The following is a 23,454-nucleotide window of genomic DNA, read 5'->3' as shown; positions in this document are numbered from 1 at the left end:
CTCTTCAGCTCCAGTTCACCCCACGGACCGAGGGCGGGCCTCATCATCAGGACCCAGTGGTCATGTCCTGATGCGAGCTGCGATGGTCATTGTCCTCCAAAACAAGGATGGAGAAAATACCAGCCCAGGAAGCAGCAGGATCACCAAGGGTCCAATTTCAGTTTTTGGAGACCCAGTTTAAGAGTCTGACTCCAGAGCCTCACTTTGTGCAGGTCACCGACATGGAACAGGGACTCACTAGGGCTCCACCTGTTCCCCAGGTGCCTACTCTTCCGCATGAGGAAAGCCCAGGAGACCAGGCAGCTGTGCTCCTGACAGTCAGGTACCAGCAGTTTGCGACATTTGAGGATGTGGCTGTGCACCTTACTCAGAGGAATGGGGATACCTGGACCCTGTTCAGAGGGACCCCTACAGAGATGTGAGGTTAGAGAATTATGGGAATGTGGTCCGACAGGGCATACTTCTCCACCTTCCCTCCACCAGATTCATAGTGTGAATTTTTGCCTAGCCCTGAGTCATACCCAGGCAAGTGCTTTCTCTGGAGAAACTTGCAGTCCTTACAGCAAGAATCTGCAAGAGATGGCCCAAGTATTACCTGCTCGTAAACTCCTTTTCCACAATTGTGAGATATTAAACTTGACTGATGCAGTAGATGCCCCCTAGGATGCCACCACTATGTAAAATCGCAGCTCCTCGAATTACCTTTGTTAAATTTCTAGTATCAGAGTCCAAGGAAGCCCTCTGCTACAACCAGATGCACTTTGAACCCAGTTTATTCAGAAACCATGGTTGGTGGTCATCTTCTACTTGTGTTCTGAGAAACCACAGAATTCAACTTCAGCTCTTCAGTTATGATCTCCTCATATTGTTTTAGAATGTGAAACATATGCTGTGTGCCCCTCCTTTTATGTAGTGAATACAACCTGCCCCTTATGATGGCTAACTCCCTGTGACCCCTGGGCTGTCCTCACGTTTAACACTCTGGTTTTCTCCTTCCTGAAGTCCCTTCCTGAAGTGGCCCTCTTCAGGGTCCTACCCTCCTCCCCTTTATTCTTTGTAGTTCTGTACAGATTGATGCACTTTTATCACCTTTTCTGATGAAATGTTCCTTAGTCTTTCTTTGATGGAGGGGAGAAGGGAGGAAAAGAAGTTAAATTTTATTTTGGGGCATCAAAACAAATGTCTACTTAATAACTTTGTAAACTGTAAAGTGATATATATAATTGTAAAGTAATATTAATTTTACCTAATAATTACAGAGTGTTCAACAGTTAAAGAAAAAAAAAAAAGAACGCTGGCTCACGCCTGTAATCCCAGCACTTTGGGAGGCTGAGGCAGGAGGATGGTTTGAGACCAGGAGTTCAAGACCAACCTGAGCAACATAATGAGACACTGTCTCTACAAAAAAAAAAAAAAAAAAAAAAAAAAAAGAAGAAGAATGCCATAGAAAACTAAGCAGAGAGGCCGGGCGCAGCGGCTCACGCCTGTAATCCCAGCACTGTGGGAGGCCGAGGCAGGCGGATCACAAGGTCAGGAGATCAAAACCATCCTGGCTAACACGGTGAAACCCCGTCTCTACTAAAAATACAAAAAATGAGCCGGGCGTGGTGGCGGGCGCCTGTAGTCACAGCTACTTGGGAGGCTGAGGCAGGAGAATGGCGTGAACCCGGGAGGTGGAGCTTGCAGTGAGCTGAGATCCGGCCACTGCACTCCAACCTGAGTGATAGAGCGAGACTCTGTCTCAGAAAAAAAAAAAGAAAGAAAGAAAGAAAAAAGAAAGAAAACCAAGTAGAGAAAAACATAACACCTATAAAGTTTTTTTAAATCAGGCCTCAGACTTACTCACAGCAACACTCAGAGCTAAAAGGCCAAGGGGGAATGCTTACATAGTTCTGAGTAAATGGGAAAAAATACACCCCAGTAATTTTATAAACAGGCAAAGTGTTGCTCATTTAAAAGATAACAGAAAACATTCACAATGGTGAATAAAACATGGTGATGATAACATGCAGCCATGCAAGAGATGAATCAAATGATATTAAAAAATTGGGTATGAGAAGTCAAAAATGGTAAGAAGGGACTAGCAGTGAGCATTGGATCCATTCAGATATGAACCGATGCTAAACAAGCATAAGAATTATTATTATACAACAGAACATAAATATTGCAAATCTTAATAATGTAAAAAATAGTCATATACTGTTTTGAAGGTTTGCAGTCAGGGTAAAGACAGGAGAAAGTTTAAGAGAGCTAATTTCAGCCAGGCATGTTGACTCATGCCTGTAATCCCAGCACTTTGGGAGGTCAAGGTGGGTGGATCACCTGGGGCCAGGAGTTCGAGACCAGCCTGGCCAACATGGCGAAATCCTGTCTCTACTAAAAATACAAAACATTAGTCGGGTGTGGTGGCAGGCGCCTGTAGTCCCAGCTACCTGGGAGGCTGAGGCAGGAGAATGACTTGAACCAGGGAGGCAGAGGTTGCAGCAAGCTGAGATCATGCCATTGCACTCCAGCCTGGGCGACAGAGCAAGACTCTGTCTCAACAACAAAAAAAAGAGAGAGCTAATTTCCTCATCTTCCTCTGGAAATATTAACTGTTAGTTTGCAAAGTTGGCAAATCAGGAAAAATAAACTATAATGGTTAACTTTATCTGTGAACTTGACTGGGCCATGGGGTGCGCAGTTACTGATTAAACATTATTCTCAGTGGGTCTATGAGATTGTTTCTGGGTGAGATTCACATTTGAATCAGTAGACTGAGTAAAGCAGATTGCCCTCTCCGATGTGGGTGAGGCTCATCCAATCCACCGAAGACATGAATCAAACAAAAGGTTAAATGAAGGAGAATTTACTCTCTGCCTATCTTCATGCTGGAACATCAGTAGTCTCCTGCCTTTGGACTTGGACTTGAACTAGAACTTAGACCATCAGCTTTCCCTGTTCTCTAGTTTTCTGACTGCAAATCTTGGAACTTCTCGGCCCTCATAATTACATGATTGTGTGAACCAATTTCATTTTTTTTCTTTTTTACTTTTTTTTAGAGCCAGGATCTCACTCTGCTGCCTAAGCTAGAGTGCAATGACTCATTGTAACTTCAAGCTCCTGGACTCAAGTGATTCTGCTGCCGCTCAGCCTCCAAAGTAGCTGGAGTATAGGTATGCACCACCAGACCTGGCTAGTTTCTTTCTTTTTTTTTTTTTTTCTTAGAGACAAGTTCTCACTGCCTTGCCCAGGCTGGTCCTGCACTCCTGGTCTCAAGCAATCCTCCTGTCTCAGCCTCCCTAAGCACAACCTTTGCCTCCTGGGTTCAAGCAATTCTGGTGCCTCAGCCTCCTGACTAGCTGCAACTATAGGCGCCCACCACCACTCCCGACTAACTTTTGTACTTTTAGTAGAGACAGGGTTTCACCATATTGGTCAGGCTGGTCTCGAACTCCTGACCTCAGGTGATCCGCCTGCCTCAGCCTCCCAAAGTGCTGGGATTTACAGGCGTGAGCCACCTCGCCCAGACTTTTATTGTTGTTTTAAAGTATACTCCTTTTAGTTATATATTTTTTTAAGTTAACTGTAAAACAGCCTTAGGCAGGTCCTTCAGGAGGTATTTCAGAAGAAGGCATTGTTATCATAGGAGATGACAGCTCTATACATGTTATTGCCCCTGAGTGGGATAAGACGTGGTGGTAGAAGACAGTGATATTGATGATCTTGACCCTAGGCTAATGTGTTTGTATCTTGGATTTAAAAAAAAAAAAAAAAAAAAAAAAGCTTAAAAAGAAAAAAATCTAAAAGTTAAAAAAAAATAAGACAAGGAATAAAGAAAGAACATATTTTTGTACAGCTGTACAATGTTTATATTTTAAGCTATTATTACAAAAGAGTCAAAAAGTTGAAAGAAACTAGAAGTGCATAAAATAAAAAAGTTACAGTAGCCTATGTATGCTAATTTATTATTATATAAAGAAAAATACTTTTTATAAATTTTGTGTAGCCTAAGTGTACAGTGTTTATAAGGTTTACTGTAATATTCAGTTATGTCCTAGGCCTTCACATTCACTTGCTACTTACTGACTCACCCAAAGCAACTTCCACTCCTGCAAGCTCCATTCAGGGTAACTGTCCTATACAGATGTATCACTTTTTACCATTTTTTAGTATTATTATTTTTTGTAGAGATGGGGTCTCCTTATGTTGCCCAGGCTGGTCTCAAATTCCTGGCCTCAAGCTGTTCTCCCACCTCAGCCTCCTGAAGGCCTGGGATGACAGGAGTAAGCCACCTCAACCAGCTGTGTTTTATCTTTCATACTGTATTTTTACTGTACCTTTTCTATGTTCAGATACACACATACTTACCATTACAATTGTGTTACAAGTGCCTACAGTATTCAGTACAAAAACATTGCAAATTAAAAATAAAATTATAAGCCCTCCAAATGACTGAAGGGACCATCTCTTGGCCAAGGGGACCCCAAAGTAGCCTGGAAAACTGAGTTCTCAGGGCCAGGCACTATGGTTCATGCCTGTAATCCCAGTAGTTTGGGAGGCTGAGGTGGGAGGATCACTTGGGGCCACAAGTTCGAGACCAGCATAGGCAACATAGCAAGACCCAGCATCTACTCCCACAAAAAAAAAAATTTTTTTTAATTAGCCATTCATGGTGGCACACACCTGTAGTCCCAACTACTCAGGAAACTGAAGTCATAGGACCACTTAAGCCTAAGAGTTTGAGGCTGTAGTGAGCTATGAGCACACCACTGCACTCCAGACTGTGTGACAGAACCAGACTCTGTCTCAAAAAGAAAAAAGAAAAAAAGAAGAAAGAAGAAAGATGAAGAAGGAGAGGGAGGGAGGGAGGGAGGGAGGGAGGAAGGAAGGAAGGAAGGAAGGAAGGAAGGAAGGAAGGAAGGAAGGAAGGAAGGAAGGAAGGAAGGAAGGAAGGAAGGGAGGGAGGGAAGGAAGGAAGGAAAGGAAGGAAGGATGGATCAGACACATATCAACAAATGACCTGATGCTTCCCTTGCTTCTTTGCCTGATACAAGACTGCTGACCAGAAAGTGGCTCTGGACGTTCTATGGAGAATGCACAGTGAGGGTTTTCATGTCCTCTGCTTCAGCTTTTGATGTTAGAGGGTTGAAAACTCCACGCTTGGATTATAGTAACCCTGCCATTTTTTTTAACGTGGGTCCCATGGAAAAGCATGAAGCTCAATTGCGCATGCACATGTTTCACCTTTTATAACTATTCATCACTCTTCCTATAGCTTATTGAGTACATCTATTTGGCCACCCTACTCAGCATAAATTTCTGTTCCCTTTGTCCGTCCCTCGAGGTGTCTGTTTCTGGATTCTGTTTGGAGGCTATGCTTCCCAGCGTCAGAATGGTCATCCTGCAGTCTGCAGCCCTTTATGAGAAGTAAAGCTCTACTTTTCAGATTTATGAACTCTTCATTTTTCAGTTGACAAAATGCTGTAAATGTTTGTAGCCTATGTGCAATAGGCTATACTCTTTATATTAGGAGTATAGTAGGCTATGCCATCTAGGTTTGTATAAGGACACTCTATGATGTTTGCACAATGAATTTCTTCAACAATGCATTTCTCAGAACATATCTCTGTCATTAAATAAGGCATGACTAGACATACATATATATATATATATATATATCTCATACTGGTTCTGTTTCTCTAAAGAACTCAAGCTAAGAGAGGCTTTTGGTACCAAAAGTGCTTCTGGATTAACAAAATGTTAAGAATGAATTTTCTTTCTTTCTTTCTTCCTTTTTTAAGAGACACAGTCTTGCACTGTCACCCAAGCTGGAGTGGTGGCGTGATCGTAGTTCACTGCAGCGTCAAACTCCTGGGCTCAAGCTATCCTCCCACCTCAGCCTCCCAAGTAGCTGGGACTACAAATGTGTGCCCTGGCTAATTTTTTATTTTTTGTAGAGACGAGGGTCTCACTATGTTGCCCAGGCTGGTTTCAAACTTCTGGCCTCAAGGGAGCTTCCTTCCGCAGCCTCCCAAAGTGCTGGGGTTACAGACATAAGCCACTGTGCCAATCAGGACAAATTTTCTGGATGATTCTGAGTTTTCTGGAATTGGATCTCTAATCTGATTAGATTTAAAGATGCTAATAACTCAACTTCCCATGATAAAGAGAACACTGATAATCCATGGTATGCTCTAGCAATAGGGGTAAGCAAAATATCTCTATCAAAGTAACTCCTCATTAACCACTTACAAGAAACAAGGAGCTGAGTGACTGTGCACATGATACTTTCAAACATTTTTAGAAAACTGACAAATATAATGAATGTCCCATGGTGAGCAAGTCTATGCAAACCTACCATCAAAGACCAAGCAGAAAGCTGAGGAGCCAAAAAAAAAAAAAAAAAAGAGAGAGAGAGAGAGATTGACAAATCCAGTTTCTCAGAGAGAAACATTTAAAAGGGACATCCGAACAGAAGCATAGTCTCAGGTGGCTTCTGTGGATTTCTGTGCCATTGCTTCCAAGCCCCAGGGCTTATAAACCATAGGGAAGGAATGTGTAGGACAACTGAAGTTCACCCCTCAGGGAAAGGCAAGAATGCTATATGAGTCTGCTTAAGGGCAAGACTTATGGTCAGGGTTGTTTTGATCTGAAAATAGACTTTAGAGTAACAGTATAGATAAAGTAGTCTGGGCAAGGTGGCTCATGCCTGTAATCCTAGCACTTTGGGAAGCTGAGGCGGGCAGATCACTCAAGATCAGGAGTTCAAGACCAGCCTGGCCAACATGGTTAAACCCTGTCTCTACTTAAAAAAATAATAATAATAATACAAAAAATTAGCTGGGCATGGTGGTGCATGCCTGCAATCCCAGTTGCTTCAGAGGCTGAGGCAGGAGAATCACTTGAACCTGGAAGGCAGAGGTTGCAGTGAGCCAAGATCATGCCACTGCACTCCAGCCTGGGAGACAAAGCAAGATTCCATCAAAAAAAAAAAAAAAAAAGGAAAAAAAAGTATAGATAAAATCAAAATCATAGCGGCATTCCTGGAACTGGGGTTAATCAGAAGTCAACGTGGCAGATTAGCATCCATGATGGAGTTACTTTAGCCTCCACAAAGAGGTTAGCTGGTTGCTCCTATTGTCACCAAAGTGGTTAAATGATGAGCTCAGGGAATGGCTGAATTACAAAACAATTTTAAGTCTTATCCTCACAGGGTCTGCTGTTAAAGTGAGGGCATTGATTGGGAAAGAATGGGATTCTGTTCTTTGGAATGGGGACATGTGGGAAGATCCTGATGAAGCTGGGAACATTGAACCCCCACATTCTGGTGGATCTTCTTTGCCAGTGAAAGAGGCCTCCCCATCCCCAGTGGAGGCATCCTACCTGAGGCTCCTCACTCACTTACTTCATAATTAAACAATTCCCTTCACTATATCATCATGACTCCCTCACTGCCTCTCCATTTTCCTAAAGTGTGTTGAAGTGATTCATCTGCTGGCATCTCTTCTTCCATTCTGTTGGGATGATCAGACCCAACACCAGGTCATGGAGGTGACAAAGTCTAGTGGAGTCAAAGGAATGAGAAAAGACAGTTTGAGAGAGAAAGTGGGTCCAGGGGCCATTGCTAAGAATGAAGGCCCCGAACTCTGGAAGCCCAGAGTATTTATTGGTGATCAAACAAAGAAACAGGTGGTGAGAATGTGGGGGTTGAAAGGAAGTGTTGCATTAAGCATATGATTTACAGCTGTGATGGTTTAGCATCTGCTCTGCTACTTGAGATAGTGGAGAGCAGGTTCTTTTAACTCAAGACACAACCAACCCTGGGAGAGCAAGAAGCAAGGAGCCAGAAAGTCTGGACACATTCCAGAGCCACTAGCCCTGGATGCTATCCAAGCCACAAGGGGTTTTATGCCCTAGGCTTAGATTATGGTACATCAGGGTAGCCTTCCACCCTTTAGCACAGAGCTTGGTGTTCCAAAGACCACAAGGGGTTTTAGACCCTGGACCTGGTTTTGACTTGGTTTGAATTGCTTGACAGGACTGGTGTTGGGAACGTGCCTACTCCATTTGAGTGGAAGCATGGACATGTTCCAGGACTCTTTTACATTATGTCAGACATGCAAGCCCTGCCTCGGCTTCTCTCCCAACACTCAACTTTTCTCCCAACACATTCCCTTTGCCCCAGTAGAGTCATACCTTCCATACCCACCCTTTAGTATTTTTGTGGGCTCTTTAGCACAAGAGGTAAGTCAATCTGCCATTTTTATTAGAAGCTTCCTTCTTTATTTAAAAAATATTTGTATAAGTGGTCTGCTTTAAAGAGTATTTTATGTGGAGCTGGGCACGGTGGCTCATACCTGTAATTCCAGCACTTTGGGAGGTCAAGGTGGGCAGATCACAAGGTCAGGAGATTGAGACCATCCTGGCTAACATGGTGAAACCCCATCTCTACTAAAAATACAAAAAATTAGCCAGGTGTGGTGGCAGGCACCTGTAGTCCCAGCTACTTGCAAGGCTGAGGTTAAGGGAGGAGACCACCCCCTCATATTGTCTTATGCCCAATTTCTGCCTCCAAAGAAAGAATAAGTAAAAACTAAAAGGCAGAAATGAAATCCACAGTCAGACAGCCCAGCGCCACACCCTGGGCCTGGTAGTTAAAGAATGACCCCTGACCTAATAGCTTATTTGCATAAAAAAGGCACTGTGAAGGTCCCTGTCCTGTTCAGTTCCTTTCTAATTACCAGTGTATGCAGCCCCCAGTCACGTACCCGCTGCTTGCTCAATCGATCACAACCCTCTCACGTGGACCCCCTTAGAGTTGTGAGCCCTTAAAAGGGACAGGAATTGCTCACTCGGGGAGCTCAGCTCTTGAGACAGGAGTCTTGCCGATGCTGCCGGCCAAATAAACCCCTTCCTTCTTTAACTCGGTGTCTGAGGGGTTTTGTCTGTGGCTCTTCCTGCTACAAGGCAGGAAAATGGTGTGAACCTGGGAGGCAGAGATTGCAGTGAGCTGAGATGGTGCCACTGCACTCCAGCCTGGGCAACAGAGCAAAACTCCATCTCAAAAAAAAAGAGTATTTTATGTGATTAATTATTCTAATAGTACTCAGTGCTTCTGACGTGAAAAGAAATAAGAGCTGGGCACGGTGGCTCACACCTGTAATCCCAGCACTTTGGGAGGCTAAGGCAGGTGGATCACCTTATATCAGGAGTTTGAGACCAGCCTGGCCAACATGGTGAAACCCTGTCTCTATTAAAAATACAAAATTTTGCTGGGTGTGGTGGCGAGTGCCTGTAGTCACAGCTACTCGGGAGGCTGAGACAGGAGAATCACTTGAATCTGGGAGGCAAAGACTGCAGTGAGCCGAGATTGCACCTCTGCACTCCAGCCTGGGTGACAGAGTGAGAACTACCATCTCAAAAAAAGAAAAAGAAAAGAAAAAATAATTATTGTAGTAGTTAGCTTTATGTCTTTAAAGAACATGCTAAAGTTTCTGGGTTCTCCAGAGAAACAGAACCAATAAGAGATACTATACAAGGGAACTTCAACAAGTTTGTTTTTAAAAACGGAATTAAAAGATAAAAATAAAAAACATAAACCATATTTCTCAATATAAGTTTCATGAAGGTCAAGACACTTTTGTAAGTAATTATACCAGCCATTTAGTTCATTTCTAAAGTACAAAGCGTCCTGGAAATCTAACCATGTCAATGCAGTCTTTTTTACATTATTAACTGAAGAAAAATAGGTGCCCATTACAGATGTTTTAAGATTAGGAAGCTAAAAGAAGTCAGAAGCAGTCAAATCAGGACTGTAAGGTGGATGCCTAATGATTCTCATCAAAACTCTCCCAAAATTGCCCTTGATTGATGGGAAGAAGGAGCAGGAGCATTGTGGTGGAGAAAGACTCCCTGGTGAAGCTTTCCCAGGCATTTTTCTGCTAAAGTTTTGGCTAATTTTCTCAAAACACTCTCATAAGCAGATGTTATCATTCTTTCACCCTCCAGAAGGTCAACAAGCAAAATGCCTTGAGCATCCCAAAAACTGTTGCCATGACCTTTGCTCTTAACTAGTTCACTTTTGCATTGACTTAACTACTTCCACTACTTGGTAGACATTGCTTTTTTTTTTTTCGGATTAAGTATTATAAGTAAAGACGTTGCTTTTATTGTTCTTTGTCTTCAGGATTTTACTGGTAAAGCCAGGTTTCATCTCTTGTTGCAATTCTTCAAAGAAATGCTTCAGGATATTGATTGCCCTGGTTTAAAATTTCCATTGAAAGTTCTGCTGTTGTCTGCAGCTGATCTGGGTGCAACAATTTGGCACCCATTGGGTGGAAAGTTTGCTCACCTTCCATTTGTCAGTCAGAATTGTGAAAGCTGAATCAATTGAGATGTCTGTGGTATTGGCTATTGTGCATATTGGTTCTCTTCAATTAGGGCATGAACAAGATGAATTTTGTCCTCAAAAATTGATGTGGATGGTTTGCTGCCAGAGGCTTCATCTTCTACATCATCTTGTCCCATCTTAAAATGAGTTTTCCATTTGCAAACTTCTGATTTCTTTGGGGTATTGCTCCCATAAACTTTTTATAAAGCATCAGTGATTTCACCATTCTTCTACCCAAGCTTCACCATGAATTTGATGTTTGTTCTTTCTTCACTTTTAGCAGAATTCATGTTGCTCTGAAAGAGACTCTCTTTTTTTGTCTTTCTTTTTTCTTTTCTTTTTTTTTTTTTAAATTTAAAGCAGATTTATTTGTAACTACCACAGATTGGAAGCAACCAAAATGCCCTTCAGTAGGTGAGTGGATAGCCATAGTCCATCCAGACAGTCCATCCACTTAGCACTAAACAGAAATGTACTGTCATGCTATGAAAAGACATGAGAAAGTAACAACATGTTGCTAAGTGAAAGAAACCAACTGAAAAGGCTGTATACTGTAGGATTCCCACTGCACCACATTCTGGAACAGGCAGCACCAAGGAGATGGGAAAAGGATCAGTGGTGATCAGAAGGAAGGGATGAATGAATGGAGCACAGGGCCCTCTTGGGGCAGTGAAGCTGCTGTGTGTGATGCTATAACAGTGGATGCACAGCGGATATTCATTTATCAAAACCCGCAGGTGGGCGCGGTGACTCACGCCTGTAATCGCAGCACTTTGGGAGGCCAAGGCGTGCGGATCACCTGAGATCAGGAGTTCAAGACCAGCCTGGCCAACATTGCAAAATCCTGTCTCTACTAAAAATAGAAAAATTAGCCAGGTGTGGTGGCAGGCACCTTCAATCCCAGCTACTCTGGAGGCTGAGGCAGGAGAATCGCTTGAACCCGGGAGACAGAGATTGCAGTGAGCCAAGATTGCACCACTGCACTCCAGCCTGGGTGACAGAGTGAGACCCCACCTCAAAAAATAAAAAAAAAAAAACCCACAGAGCGTGCCACACCAAGAGGGACCCCCATGTAAACTGCGGACTTTGGGTGATTATGATGTGGCCATGTAGGGTCATTATTATAACAAATGCACTACTTGGGGTGGAGGGTGTTAATAATGGTGGAGGGTGTTAATAATGGGGGAGGCTGTGCATGTTTATTGTGGGGTGTGGGGGGTGTGTGGGAACTCTATCATCTGCTCAATTTTGCTATGAACCTAATACTGCTCTAAAAAATAAAGTCTATTTAAAAAAAAAAAACAGGCTGGTTGTGGTGGCACACACCTGTATTCTCAGCTGCTTGGGAGGCTGAGGTGGGAGGATTGCTTGAGGCCAGGAGTTTGAGATTAGCCTGGGCAACGTAGCGAGACCCCCATCTCTGCAAAAAACTTTAAAAATCAGCCGAGCATAGTGGCACACATCTGTACTCCCAGCTACTCAGGAGGCTGAGGAGTGAGGATCGCTTGAGCCTGGGAGTTTGAGGCTACAGTGAGCTATGATCATAAGAAAATGTAGGAGAAGGCCAGGCATGGTGGCTCACACCTGTAATCCCAGCCCTTTGGGAGGCCGAGGCGGGCAGATCACCTGAGGTTGGGAGTTTGAGTCTGACCAATATGGAGAAACACTGTCTCTACTAAAAAATACAAAATTACCCAGGTGTGGTGGCACACACCTGTAATCCCAGTTACTCGGGAGGCTGAGGCAGGAGAATTGCTTGAACCTGGGAGGGAGAGGTTGCAGGGAGCTGAGGTCGCGCCATTGCACTCCAGCCTGGGCAACAAGAGCGAAACTCCATCAAAAAAAAAAAAAAAAAAGAAAGAAAGAAAGAAAGAAAAGAGAGAAAAGAAAGAAGGAAGGAAGAAAAAGAAAGAAAAGAGAGAAAAGAAAGAAGGAAGGAAGGAAGGGAGGGAGGAAGGAAAGAAAAGAAAAAGGAGAAAATCTTTGGGACTGGGAGTCATTGAGGAATTCTTAACCATGACAACAAAAGCAGATCCTTAAAAAGAAAAAAAAATTGATAAATCAGACTTCACCAAAATTAAACAGAAAAAAACCTTTTCTCTGCAAAACACTCCTTAAGAGGATGTAAAAGATAAGCTATGGACTGGGACAAAATATTTACAAACCACACACATACAAAAGCCGTACATCTAAAACATGTAACAAGGCGCAGCTGGGAGCAAGACTGAGAAGATGAGCAGTGGCAGACTTGCCGGCTGCAGCAGTGCTCCATGAGTGAGTGGCCACTGCACGCCTGCCCCGCACGTCCAAGGCAGCTCTCGTGGCCTCCAGCTGACAGTGCCACCCGGAGTCAACCTGAGGCCAGAAGGCTCGGCCTTATGCTGGAGACCCATTCTGGGCACCTCCCATCTTCCTTGTGGGAACATCTGCTTCTGCAGAAGGCGGAAAAGGTTGAGGTTGGAAGCTGTGCGGATGGAATTTGGAAAGAAGGAATGGTGAGAGTGCAGGGAAGGGAGGCAGGGAGCCCCCTGCACGGCAAGGTGGTGGCCAAGTGCTCCAGGGAAGAGGACTTGGGCTCTGCCCAGTCCCAGAGCGTCAGATGGTGATGCTCTATCTCACTGATGCTAAGGCGCACTCTCTTATCTTATCATTTCTAATGTCAGGGTGTGCCTTATAATCAACAGGCCACAAAGGTCATAAGCCACACTCACAAGAACTAGGAAGTTAATTGTAAAATATTCCTTGTCCTCGATCATTGTGGCACACAGGATCAGACTCACCCTGCAAACACAATCACTAGGGAAGGTGCATCTCCAAGGGGAACAACAGCCTTTCCCACCACCCCCCACTCAGAGGAAGCCCAAATGCAAACAGATCCAGGTCAACTGGGCCCCTCTCCAGCTCCTGACCAGCAGCTCTGGATCCCTGGGTGGGGTGCAGCTGCCCTTCCCCACCGCCACTCAGAATAACCCAGAAAGCCTGCCCACCTGCCTGAACGTGGCAGGGGAAGGACAGTTCCCTCTGTGTAAGACATGCTGCTGTATCACAGAAGCCTCCGCAGAGCGCTGGGCTGCAGAGCACAGTGCACAACTAGGGCACCTCCCTCCCTCCCCTGCCAGCGCGCGCGCGCGCGCACACACACACACACACACACACACACACACACACACACGGCGCACACGGCCACAAAGGCACAGCCCCAGGCCAGGAGCACACAACTGCCCTCAAATGCCCTCACCAGCCTCAAAGGGGAGGCCACATCCACGTGACTTCAAACATTAATACTAGACTAGGATGCAACCAGGAAGCTGAGTCAGGGCCACATGCCTCCTATGCCCCCATCTGTGTCCTCCCCCAACCCCTCCAAAGGAATCTGCACAGGGGCTGGCCAGGACCCTTGGGTAGACAGCTGCAACCTCTGGAGGGCATTTACACCATAAGCTACAAGTACTTATTGGGGTTCAGCTGGAAGGTGGCTCCCTCTGACCATCTCCCCAGGACACACACGAGCTTTCTGCCATTCTCTCTGATGGGGCTGGCCTGCTTGGCACGGGAAGTCTCCACAGATAAGGCTGTCTGCAGTGACCTGATAGTTCAGTGGCTTAGAGGAAGCTAACCTCCAGCACTCCCCAGCCACAGAGCAAGGGGCTCTTTTCAAACTGATTTCTTACCCTTCTTAGTGTCTCAAACTAGATCCTGTCCAGACATGTTATAATAAAGTTAGTAAGAATTTATTTTGGGGCCAAAATTTTTTTAATCCATGCATAGTTTTTTTCATAGTATGCATTTTTTCATAAACTTTTTAAGACCCTCTTGTATATACTGGACTGTAGCCTGAGTCTGAAAGCCTTAGAACCAGGAGATCCAATGGTGTAAGTTTCATTCTGATTCTGAGTCCAAAACCAGAATGACGTCTTAGCTCAAAGACAGAGAGTGTAAATTTCCGTTTACTTGGCCTTTTACTCTAGTCAGCCCTTCATAGGATTGGATGAGCCCCACTCACCCTAGGGAGGACAATCTGCATTACTTAGTTTACCAATTCAAAGGCTAATCTCATCCAGAAACACCTTCACAGGTATATCCAGAATAATATTTAACCAAATATTTTGGCATTCCATGGCCCAGTCAAGCTGGCACATAAAATTAATTGTCACAAGTCCACCCCTTGTCAACTTGGCGCCCACATGTATCTTCTGAAACCATTCTTATTCTCCAAATAAAAACAATGACAAGGTCATAATTCCACCCGACATGATACAATCATTCCACATACAAGTGAAAATGCATTACCTCTTCCCCAGAAGAGAAGGCAAAGTCCTTAAATGATGTTTGTTCTTCTCAATATCTCATAACTTAAACACTATGATGTAAAATGTAAAATAGTTAAATACTATGATATAGAGTCAATACATTTTATGTTACAAGACAGGAAATAAGAGAGGAAAGAGAACAAAGATATTTTATACATATTCATTACAAAACAAGGAGAGTATATCTGAGACCAGCCTGGGCAAAATGGTGATACCCCATTTCTATTAATAATAATTTAAAAATAAAAAATAAATTTAAAAAAGGAGAAGTACTTATGATAATTACAGTCTTCATTTCTGTAAGTGATCATGTGATCATAGCTGATATTTATAACTACCTTTTTCCACTACCCATTCTGTATGTCCTTTGCCTTCAGCAAGCACCTCACTCAGCTGGTTGCGGTTCTTTATCTGGTAGAGTGAACCAAACCTTCATTCCTGCAGGGACTGGGCCATTAGTAGTCCTGCCTGGATTGGGTTGTTGTAGTTTTCCATTGACATTAATCACAGGCATGACAATACTAAGAGATGCACTCAGGGGACTCCTGTATTCCAGGCATATTCCTCCTTATCTTCATCGTGAAGTAGCAGTCCAATTTCCCCTTGGTAGACAGGATCAATCACCAACCAGCACAGTAATTCCCTTCTTTGCCTGTTGTTTCAGAGGTATAAGGAGTCTGAAGTGACTGGGTGGCAGTCTTAAGATCCAGTTCAATTGAATCATTGCTCTCTCTCGGTGGGAGAATTGTTCCTGTTGGAACTAAGACCAGTAGACCAGCATAGCATAAGGTTTCAGAAACTGGAAGCAAAAATTTTGCTAGTGGGTCACTAGGGATAATAGTGAGTGGTGCCACTCCCTTTTCTACCCCTTGATTCCCAGATCAGTGAATCTTGGCTATGGGAGAAACAGCACCATATGATGGACGCTGATTCAGAGCACATTTAGACCCCGGAGAACATATTGCTGCAGCTCTGCAATACATTGCCATCTAGCTGGTGCTGTAACTGCATCTTCAAATAATCCTATCATCTTATCACACCCATTGGTTCATGAGACATGGTAAGACCAGTGAATTCCATGAGGATGGTCTCACTGCTACACTTGTTTTGCTGAGAAGTGAGTTCCTAAATCAGAAGCAATGCTGAGTGGAATATCGTGACAATGGATAAAGCATTCTATAAGTCCACAAATGGTAATTTTGGCAGAAGCAGTGTGTAAGGATGGAAAATTGTTATCCAGAGTAAATTTCTGTTCCAATGAGAACAAAATACTGCTTCTTCCAAGATGAAAATAGTCTAATGTAATCAATCTGCCATCAGGTAGCTGACTGATCATGCTGGGGAATGACGCCCTATCAGGGACTCTGTGTTGGTCTCTGCTGCTGACAGATTGGGCATTCAGTAGTGGCTGTAGCCAGATCAGCCTTGGTGAGTGGAAGTCCATGTTACTAAGTCCATGCATAATGTCCATCCTTGCCACCATGGCCACTTTATTCATGAGCCCACTGGGCAATGGCAGGGGTTCCTAGAGAATGAGGCTAACTGATATCTACAGAATGGGTTAGCCAATCAATTTGTTATTTTAATAAATAACTTCTGAGATCACCCTCTGGTAAGCATTCACATGGGACACAAATATCTTCATTATTTTCCCATTCAAGAGGTCTATCCACATACCTCTTCCCCAAATTTCCTTGTCACCAATTATCCAATCATGTTCCTTCCAAGTCCCTGATCATCCATCCAAACCATTGACCACAGAACATGAATCAGAATCTACTTGCACATCTGGCATCTGTCTTTTCAAGAAAAGTGAACTGGCTTAAACTGCTTAAACTTCTGCACAGTGGGCCACACATATGGTGCATGCCTGTAATCCCAGCAACTCAGAATGGTGAAGTAGAGGATGACTTGAGCCCAGGAGCTCAAGACCACCCTAGGAACATAGCTGACACTGCCCCTATAAATTTTATAAAAGTAACCAAGGAAGAAAATGGGGGATAAATGAAAATTAACCCAGCTTGCAGCACACTCAGCATTAATCAGTAGGTCAGCCTGCTCCCTGACCTGCTTCTTCACAGTTGTTTGGTGCCTATTGTTCTAAAATCATGTAGACCTTAAATTATTCCCCTAAACTATCCTATAGATAACACCTAAACATTATGAAACATTAAGATTTCCCTTTGAGCTGGGTGAGGCAGCTTGTGCCTGTCATCCTAGCACTTTGGGAGGCTGAGGTGAAAGGACTGCTTGAGCCCAGGACTTTGAGACCAGCCTGAGCTATACAATGAGACCTTGTCTCTAAAAAAAAAAAAAAAAAAAAAAAAATTCCCTTTCAGATAGTCCTGCAGGTCCTGCATTCTGAAGAAACTGCTCAACTGAGAACCACATGGACACCAGCTGATCTGAAAGATTCCACTGACTAACCTGGTCTGAAGGGCCCCACTGACTCAACTGGTCTGAAAAATGCCATTCATTCAGCTGGTCTAAAGGACCCACTGAGTCCAGTGGATCTGAAGGACCCCACTGATACCAACTGATCTGAAAGATCCTGCTGACACCAGCTGATCTGGAGGACCCCATTGACTCAAACAATCTGAAGAACCCCACTGACTTAGCTGATCTGAAGGACCCCATTGACTCAACTGATCTGAAGAACCCCACTGACTTAGCTGATCTGAAGAACCCCACTGACACCAGCTGATTGGAAAGATACCACTGACTCAGCTAGTCTGAAAGATCCCACTGACTCAGCTGATCTGAAGGATCCCAGTTTATCTGACTCAGCTGGTCTGAAAGACCCAATTGATACCAGCTGATCTGAAGGACCCCACTGACTCAACTGACCTGAAGAACCCCATGATGCCAGCTGATCTGAAGGACCCCACTGACACCAGCTGGTCTGAAGGACCCCATGAGGAGCTGGCCCACCAAAGAATGCAGTTTCCGTATCCCGATTATTTTCTCACTCTTGTGCTGCCCAATCAACAATCCCAATTCTCCAGCCTCTCATCCTCCACAATCCCCTTAAAAACCCCAGCTCAGAACTCCTACAGGAGATGAATTTGAGGATCTCCTCCCAGTTCCACATCTGGTTGCCCATGATAATTACATGTTTTCTCTTCTGCATCCCTGCTGTCTCAGTGTAATTGGTCTATTACTGTGCAGGAGGCATATGAACCTGTTGGTCATGTAACAAAGTGAAATCCTATCTGTTTTTATTTCTTTTTTAGATTTTGTTAAACCATAGCATTTACTGACAAATAATAATAGTGACAATAATAGTGAAAAATCATTGAAATTCCTAAGATAAACTGTTTGCTGCCATAGCTGCTCTCTCAGGTTTAGATGATGTTCCTCCACAGAATCCATGCTTGAATCTGTGGTGTACAGTTTTTAGGTGTTTCATTCAATCAGTCCCAGTGGTATTTTGTCTTTCAGCCTTTGCACTCCAGTTATACTTTCTCTTGCACTTGGCAGGGTAGTCATATTTGTCACAGGTAGACTTCTGAAGGTGATAGGCCTTAGAGCCACACCAGTGGCACAACGTGTGTGTCTTATCGCAACGCTTTCAAAACAATGGCATTCCCTTCATCATCTCATTTCTGCAGACTAGACCAAAGAGACTGGAGACCTTGTAGCTTAAAAAATTTAAAAAATATAAATTATGTCCACTGAGAGTACTTTCCTTCATCATTGTCCTTCAGGGATGTCACAGAAAGGGGTTGTAGAGCTGCAGCACTCTTGGGTGGTGCATACATTCGTGCAGAACCAGGCCTAAGTCTTCCCTTCTGTCAACTGATCACAGGCAACTCCCCATGAAGTCATAGGGGCAATCTGGGAGACAAACGTAGTGTAGCAGTGATGGTGGCATTGGCCCGTCTGGAGCACCCACTAGCTATGCTAGCTGCAGTGGGAAAGGTGAGTCCAGGGCTGCGCACTCTGTGGAGCCAGTGGGGGCTAAGAACAGGCAGGAGCCCCATCCCCTACTGCGTTGGCAGGGCAGGAGCCCTGGACTCCTGGGTGCAGCTACAGCCACCCAGCCATGGTTCTGGACAAGGGCATCCCTGTGCTCTCAAGGGGCCAGGAGGCCACCCTGCTCCTGCAGGCTCAGAAGTGTCTGCTCTTGCTCTCTGGCCTCTCCCCTCTCCCAGCACACACTCCAATTTTGGAGCAAAGTTGAAGCTGAGTCCGGTGCTGTCACAACCCAGCGGGTGTGCACATGCTCAGGGCACCACTGACAAGCCAGCCCCCTGCTGCCTCAGTTCTCTCCAGACTTTGGGCACCAGTGAGCACAGGAGGGAGACCAAGGGTGGGGGCTTGGCACAGGCCTAGAGGCACCCTTTGGCACAAACAGCCTGGGTGCCACAGATGGCATGTTTATGGTGGCAGGAGGCAGACAGGCTCCTGGGTGAAAAGGGGTGGGTCTCTGTTGAAACCCCACCTTCAGGCCAGGGATGTCCTGAAGCCTAGGGGCCGGGCTGCCAGTTCTGGGTGGAGTCCATGGCCTGGAGTGAAAACTTATGGTGCTTTTTCCAGGCCCACCCATAGCCACCCATGAACAAATCAGCACATATTTCCTCCCTTCTGAGCCCATAAAAACCCTGGACTCAGCCAGATGTGAACAGGTGTTGGAACTACCAGCTGCAGAAAGGGGCTACCCACTACAGGTCTCCTCTCTGCTGAGAGCTGGACAGCCGCTGGGTCAACCTACCTGCAGAAAGGAGCTACCCACTATAGGTCTCCTCTCCACTGAGAACTGGACACTCTCATCAGGATGGCCCACCTGTGGAAAGGAGCTACCCACTACAGGTCTCCTGAGAGCTGTTCTATCACTCAGTGAAGCTCCTCTCCACCTTGCTCACCCTCCAGTTGTCTGCATACCTCATTTTTCGTGGACCAAGAACTCAGGACCTGCTGAATGGTGGGACTGAAAGGGCTGTAACACAAATAGGCCTGAAACATGGTCCCCTGCTTGCCACATTGTGGGTGACAAGAAGGAGAGAAGAGCTGTGGGGCCCTCCAGGGAGCCCAGACCTAGGGGCTCCGTGAACCAGGGCTGTGACACCCTCTTTGGGGCTGTACGGTTCCTGGTGTCTCCAAACTAGACTCCACCATGTTCACCTTGTCCAGACACATGTGGTATAGCTGGTCCAGCTGCAGCCTTGCATGGAGCCGGCACCTATGCCAGCACCTGAAGCTGCCGCCTGCCCCGCCACAGCAACCTGCATGCCTGACTGTGTGCAGTGGCTAGACCCCACACTCACTTGCTCACACACCCCTTGCCACTCTGCACCTGGCTCACCCTTGGCAGGTATGGGATCCGGGCCAGTAGTGTGAGCTGACCACAGCCTGCCAGGCCAAGTGGGCAGAACAAGCCCAGTGGGCATGAGCAATACTCGGGCAGAAGGCACCACCGGCCACAGAGGTTTCCAGTGGGCAAAGTGACACCCCAAGGATCCCGTGACAACAGGAGTCGGGACAGTGGACATTTGGGCCACTTCTTTTATTATTTTTTTTTTTTTTGAGACAGAGTTTCACTCTTGTTCCCCAGGCTGGAGTGCAATGGTGCGATCTCCGCTCACCACAAACTCTGCCTCCCGGGTTCAAGCGATTCTCCTGCCTCAGTCTCCCGAATAACTGGGATTACAGGCATGCGCCACCATGCCCGGCTAATTTTGTATTTTTAGTAAAGATGGGGTTTCTCCATGTTGGTCAGGCTCGTCTCAAACTCCCAACGTCAGGTGATCCACCCACCTCAGCCTCCCAAAATCCTGGGATTACAGGTGTGAGCCACCGCGCCCAGCCTGCCACTTCTTCACGTAACTTACTAGTGCCTTCATAGCCTGCTCAGCCCAACTGAAGTATATACCACTTCCATTTGATGATGGAGTTCTGCTGCGTATGCCCAACTTTATGGCTTGGTGGGTCAGATAACACTCAGCTCATGATGGGCAGCTCAGGTTGCATAGTAACTTGGCGGCCCATGGTTAAGTATTCAGTCTCTATGGAGACTCAGTATCAGGCTAAGAGCTGTTTCTTTTTCTTTTTCTTTTTCTTTTCCTGCAGTTTAAATTCAATAAGAGGCCGGGTACAGTGGCTCATGCCTGTAATTCCAGCACTTTGGGAGGCTGAGGTGGGCAGATCATGAGGTCAGTAGATCAAGACCATCCTGGCTAACATGGTGAAACCCCATCTCTACTAAAAATACAAAAAAAAAAAATTAGCCGGGCTTGGTGGTGAGCACCTGCAGTCCCAGCTACTCAGGAGGCTGAGGCAGGAGAATGGCATGAACCCGGGAGGCGGAGCTTGCAGTGAGCCAAGATCACGCCACTCTGCTCCAGCCTGAGCAACAGAGCGAGACTCTGTCTCAAAAAAAAAAAAAAAAAAAAAAAAATTAACCGAGCATGATGGTGCATGCCTGTAGTCCCAGCTCCTCGGTTGGGGGCTGAGGCAGGAGGATCACCTATACCTTGGGAGGTTGAGGTTGCAGTGAACCATGATCGTGCCACTGCACTGTAGCCTGGATGACAGAGTGAGACTCTGTATCAAAAAAAAAAAAAAAAAAAAAAGCAGAGTAATTATCCACCAAGGCTGGCAGGGCTTTGCTCCAAATCCTAAGGAACAAAGCTCCAAACAATATCCCTTTCTCCACTGACACTTCAAGCATCACTGGGTCTGCTAGATCATATGGCCCAAGTGATAGAGCAGCTTGCACAGCAGCCTGGACCTGTTGCAAAGCCTTCTCTTGTTCTGGCCCCTCTAAAAGCTAGCAGCTTTTTGGGTCAGTAAATGGGTTGGAGTAACACACTCAAATGAGGAATACGTTACCTCCAAGATCCAAAGAAGATCACTAGGTGTTGTGCCTCTTTTGGTTGTAGAAGGGGCCAGATGCAACAACTTATCCCTCACTATAGAAGGGATATCTCAACATGACCCACACCATTGGACCCCTACAAATTTCACTAAAGTGGAGATCCTTAAATTTTTGTCAGATTTATTTCCCACTCTCTGATACACAAATTTCTTATGAATAAGTCTAGAATAGGTTGGGTACGGTGGCTCAGGCCTGTAGTTCCAGCACTTTGGGAGGCCGAGGCGGGTGGATCACAAGGTCAGGAGTTCAAGATCAGTCTGGCCAATATGGTGAAACCCCGTATCTACTAAAAATACAAAAATTAGCCGGGTGTGGTGGTGCATGCCTGTCCCAGTTACTCAGCAGGCTGAGGCAGAAGAATCGCTTAAACCAGGGAGGCAGAGTTTGCAGTGAGCCAAGATCATACCATTGCACTCCAGCCTGGGTGACAAAGCGAGACTCTGCTTCCAAAAAAAAAAGTCTAGAATAGTTGCCACTTCTTGTTCACTAGGTCTGATCAGCATAATGTCATCAGTGTAATTGATTGCAATTGCCAATCAATGTGATATCTTGTGGAAGGGAAAGGCAATCAAGATCCCAGAAAACTAAATTATGACATAGAGCTGGGGCGTTGGACAGGCATGGTGGCTTATGCCTATAACCCTAGCACTTTGGGAGTCTGAGCCAGGAGGATCACTTGAGCCCAGGAGTTCAAGACCAGACTGGGCAATATAATGAGACCCCATCTCTACAAAAATAAAAATTAGCCAGGCATGGTGGTGCATGGTAGTGTGTGCCTATAGTCCCAGTTACTCAAGAGGCTGAGGTGGGAGGATCACTTAAGCCCAGGAGGTCAAGACTACAGTGAACCATGATTGTATCACTCCAATCACAGAGAACCATGATTGTACTCCAGCCTGGGTGACAGAGCAAGACCCTGTCTCAAAAACAAAAACAAAACAAAACAAAAGCGAGCTGGAGAGTTGATATACCTCTAAGGTAGGACAGTGAAGGTTTATTTCTGGCTTTGCTGGCTGAAATCAAACTGCTTCCGGTAATTTTTGCTAACAGATATCAAGAAAAAAAGCGGCCAGGCACGGTGGTTCACACCTGTAATCCCGGCACTTTGGGAGGGCGAGGCGAGCGGATCACCTGAGGTCGGGAGTTCGAGACCAGCCTGACCAACATGGAGGAACCCCCATCTCTACTAAAAATACAAAATTAGCCGGGCATGGTGGCACATGCCTGTAATCCCAGCTACTCAGGAGGCTGAGGCCAGAAAATCGCTTGAACCTGTGAGGCAGAGGTTACAGTGAGCTGAGATTGCGCCATTGCACTCCATTCTGGGCAACAAGAGCGAAATTCCATCTCAAAAAAAAAAGACGCCAAGTCCAGGAATGAAAGCTATTCAACTCCTCAAGGCCCAGAGGCTACTGCAGAAGAGGTGGGCACATGAGATGGTAAGGGCTGATTTTGAAAGACAAAATAAGTTCAGTTTCTCTATAAATTAATCATTAATGTCAAAGGCACACTGATGCAAGACCAGCACATGGGCCCCTGTGCCAGGTGGCCAAGGTTTTCTTGAAGCAGTCACTGACTCCTCAGTAAAAGTTATGAAGGTTATAAAAGGCTTATGGAAGTTATATTTTATGGTCAAGATTAAAATTTTATAGATTATAAAATGTTGAAAACAAATGTAATTGGCTTCATGCTGTTTTTATTAAGGCTTGTTGTTTGGAAAATTGTCTCCCCTCTCAAAGAATGAAGATTTTTACCTTTTTTCCTGAAATCTTTCAGTTATCACTTCGGTTAAATGAATGACTTATTTTACAATGACCTGTGATCCTATTTTGTGATATCAAGTGTTGAAACCTTTGATACTTGACAAACTTTCCAAAATCAGATTATAAATTATG

At 45.1% G+C, this 23,454-nt stretch overlaps 2 pseudogenes; one reads left to right on the top strand and one right to left on the bottom strand.

The window, feature by feature from the left end:
* The first annotated feature begins 107 nt into the window (after nucleotides 1–107).
* On the top strand, nucleotides 108–17,386 carry LOC103218497 (uncharacterized; annotated as a pseudogene).
* Nucleotides 17,387–17,986: 600 nt separating this feature from the next.
* LOC119620732 (large ribosomal subunit protein eL37 pseudogene) lies at nucleotides 17,987–19,647 on the bottom strand (annotated as a pseudogene).
* Nucleotides 19,648–23,454: the final 3,807 nt, after the last annotated feature.

This window comes from Chlorocebus sabaeus, chromosome 11 (assembly GCF_047675955.1).
Source record: "Chlorocebus sabaeus isolate Y175 chromosome 11, mChlSab1.0.hap1, whole genome shotgun sequence".
In the NCBI taxonomy this organism is placed as follows: Eukaryota; Metazoa; Chordata; class Mammalia; order Primates; family Cercopithecidae; genus Chlorocebus; species Chlorocebus sabaeus.
Note: the sequence above shows the minus strand (reverse complement) of the source record. Positions and strands in the feature narration are given on the sequence as shown.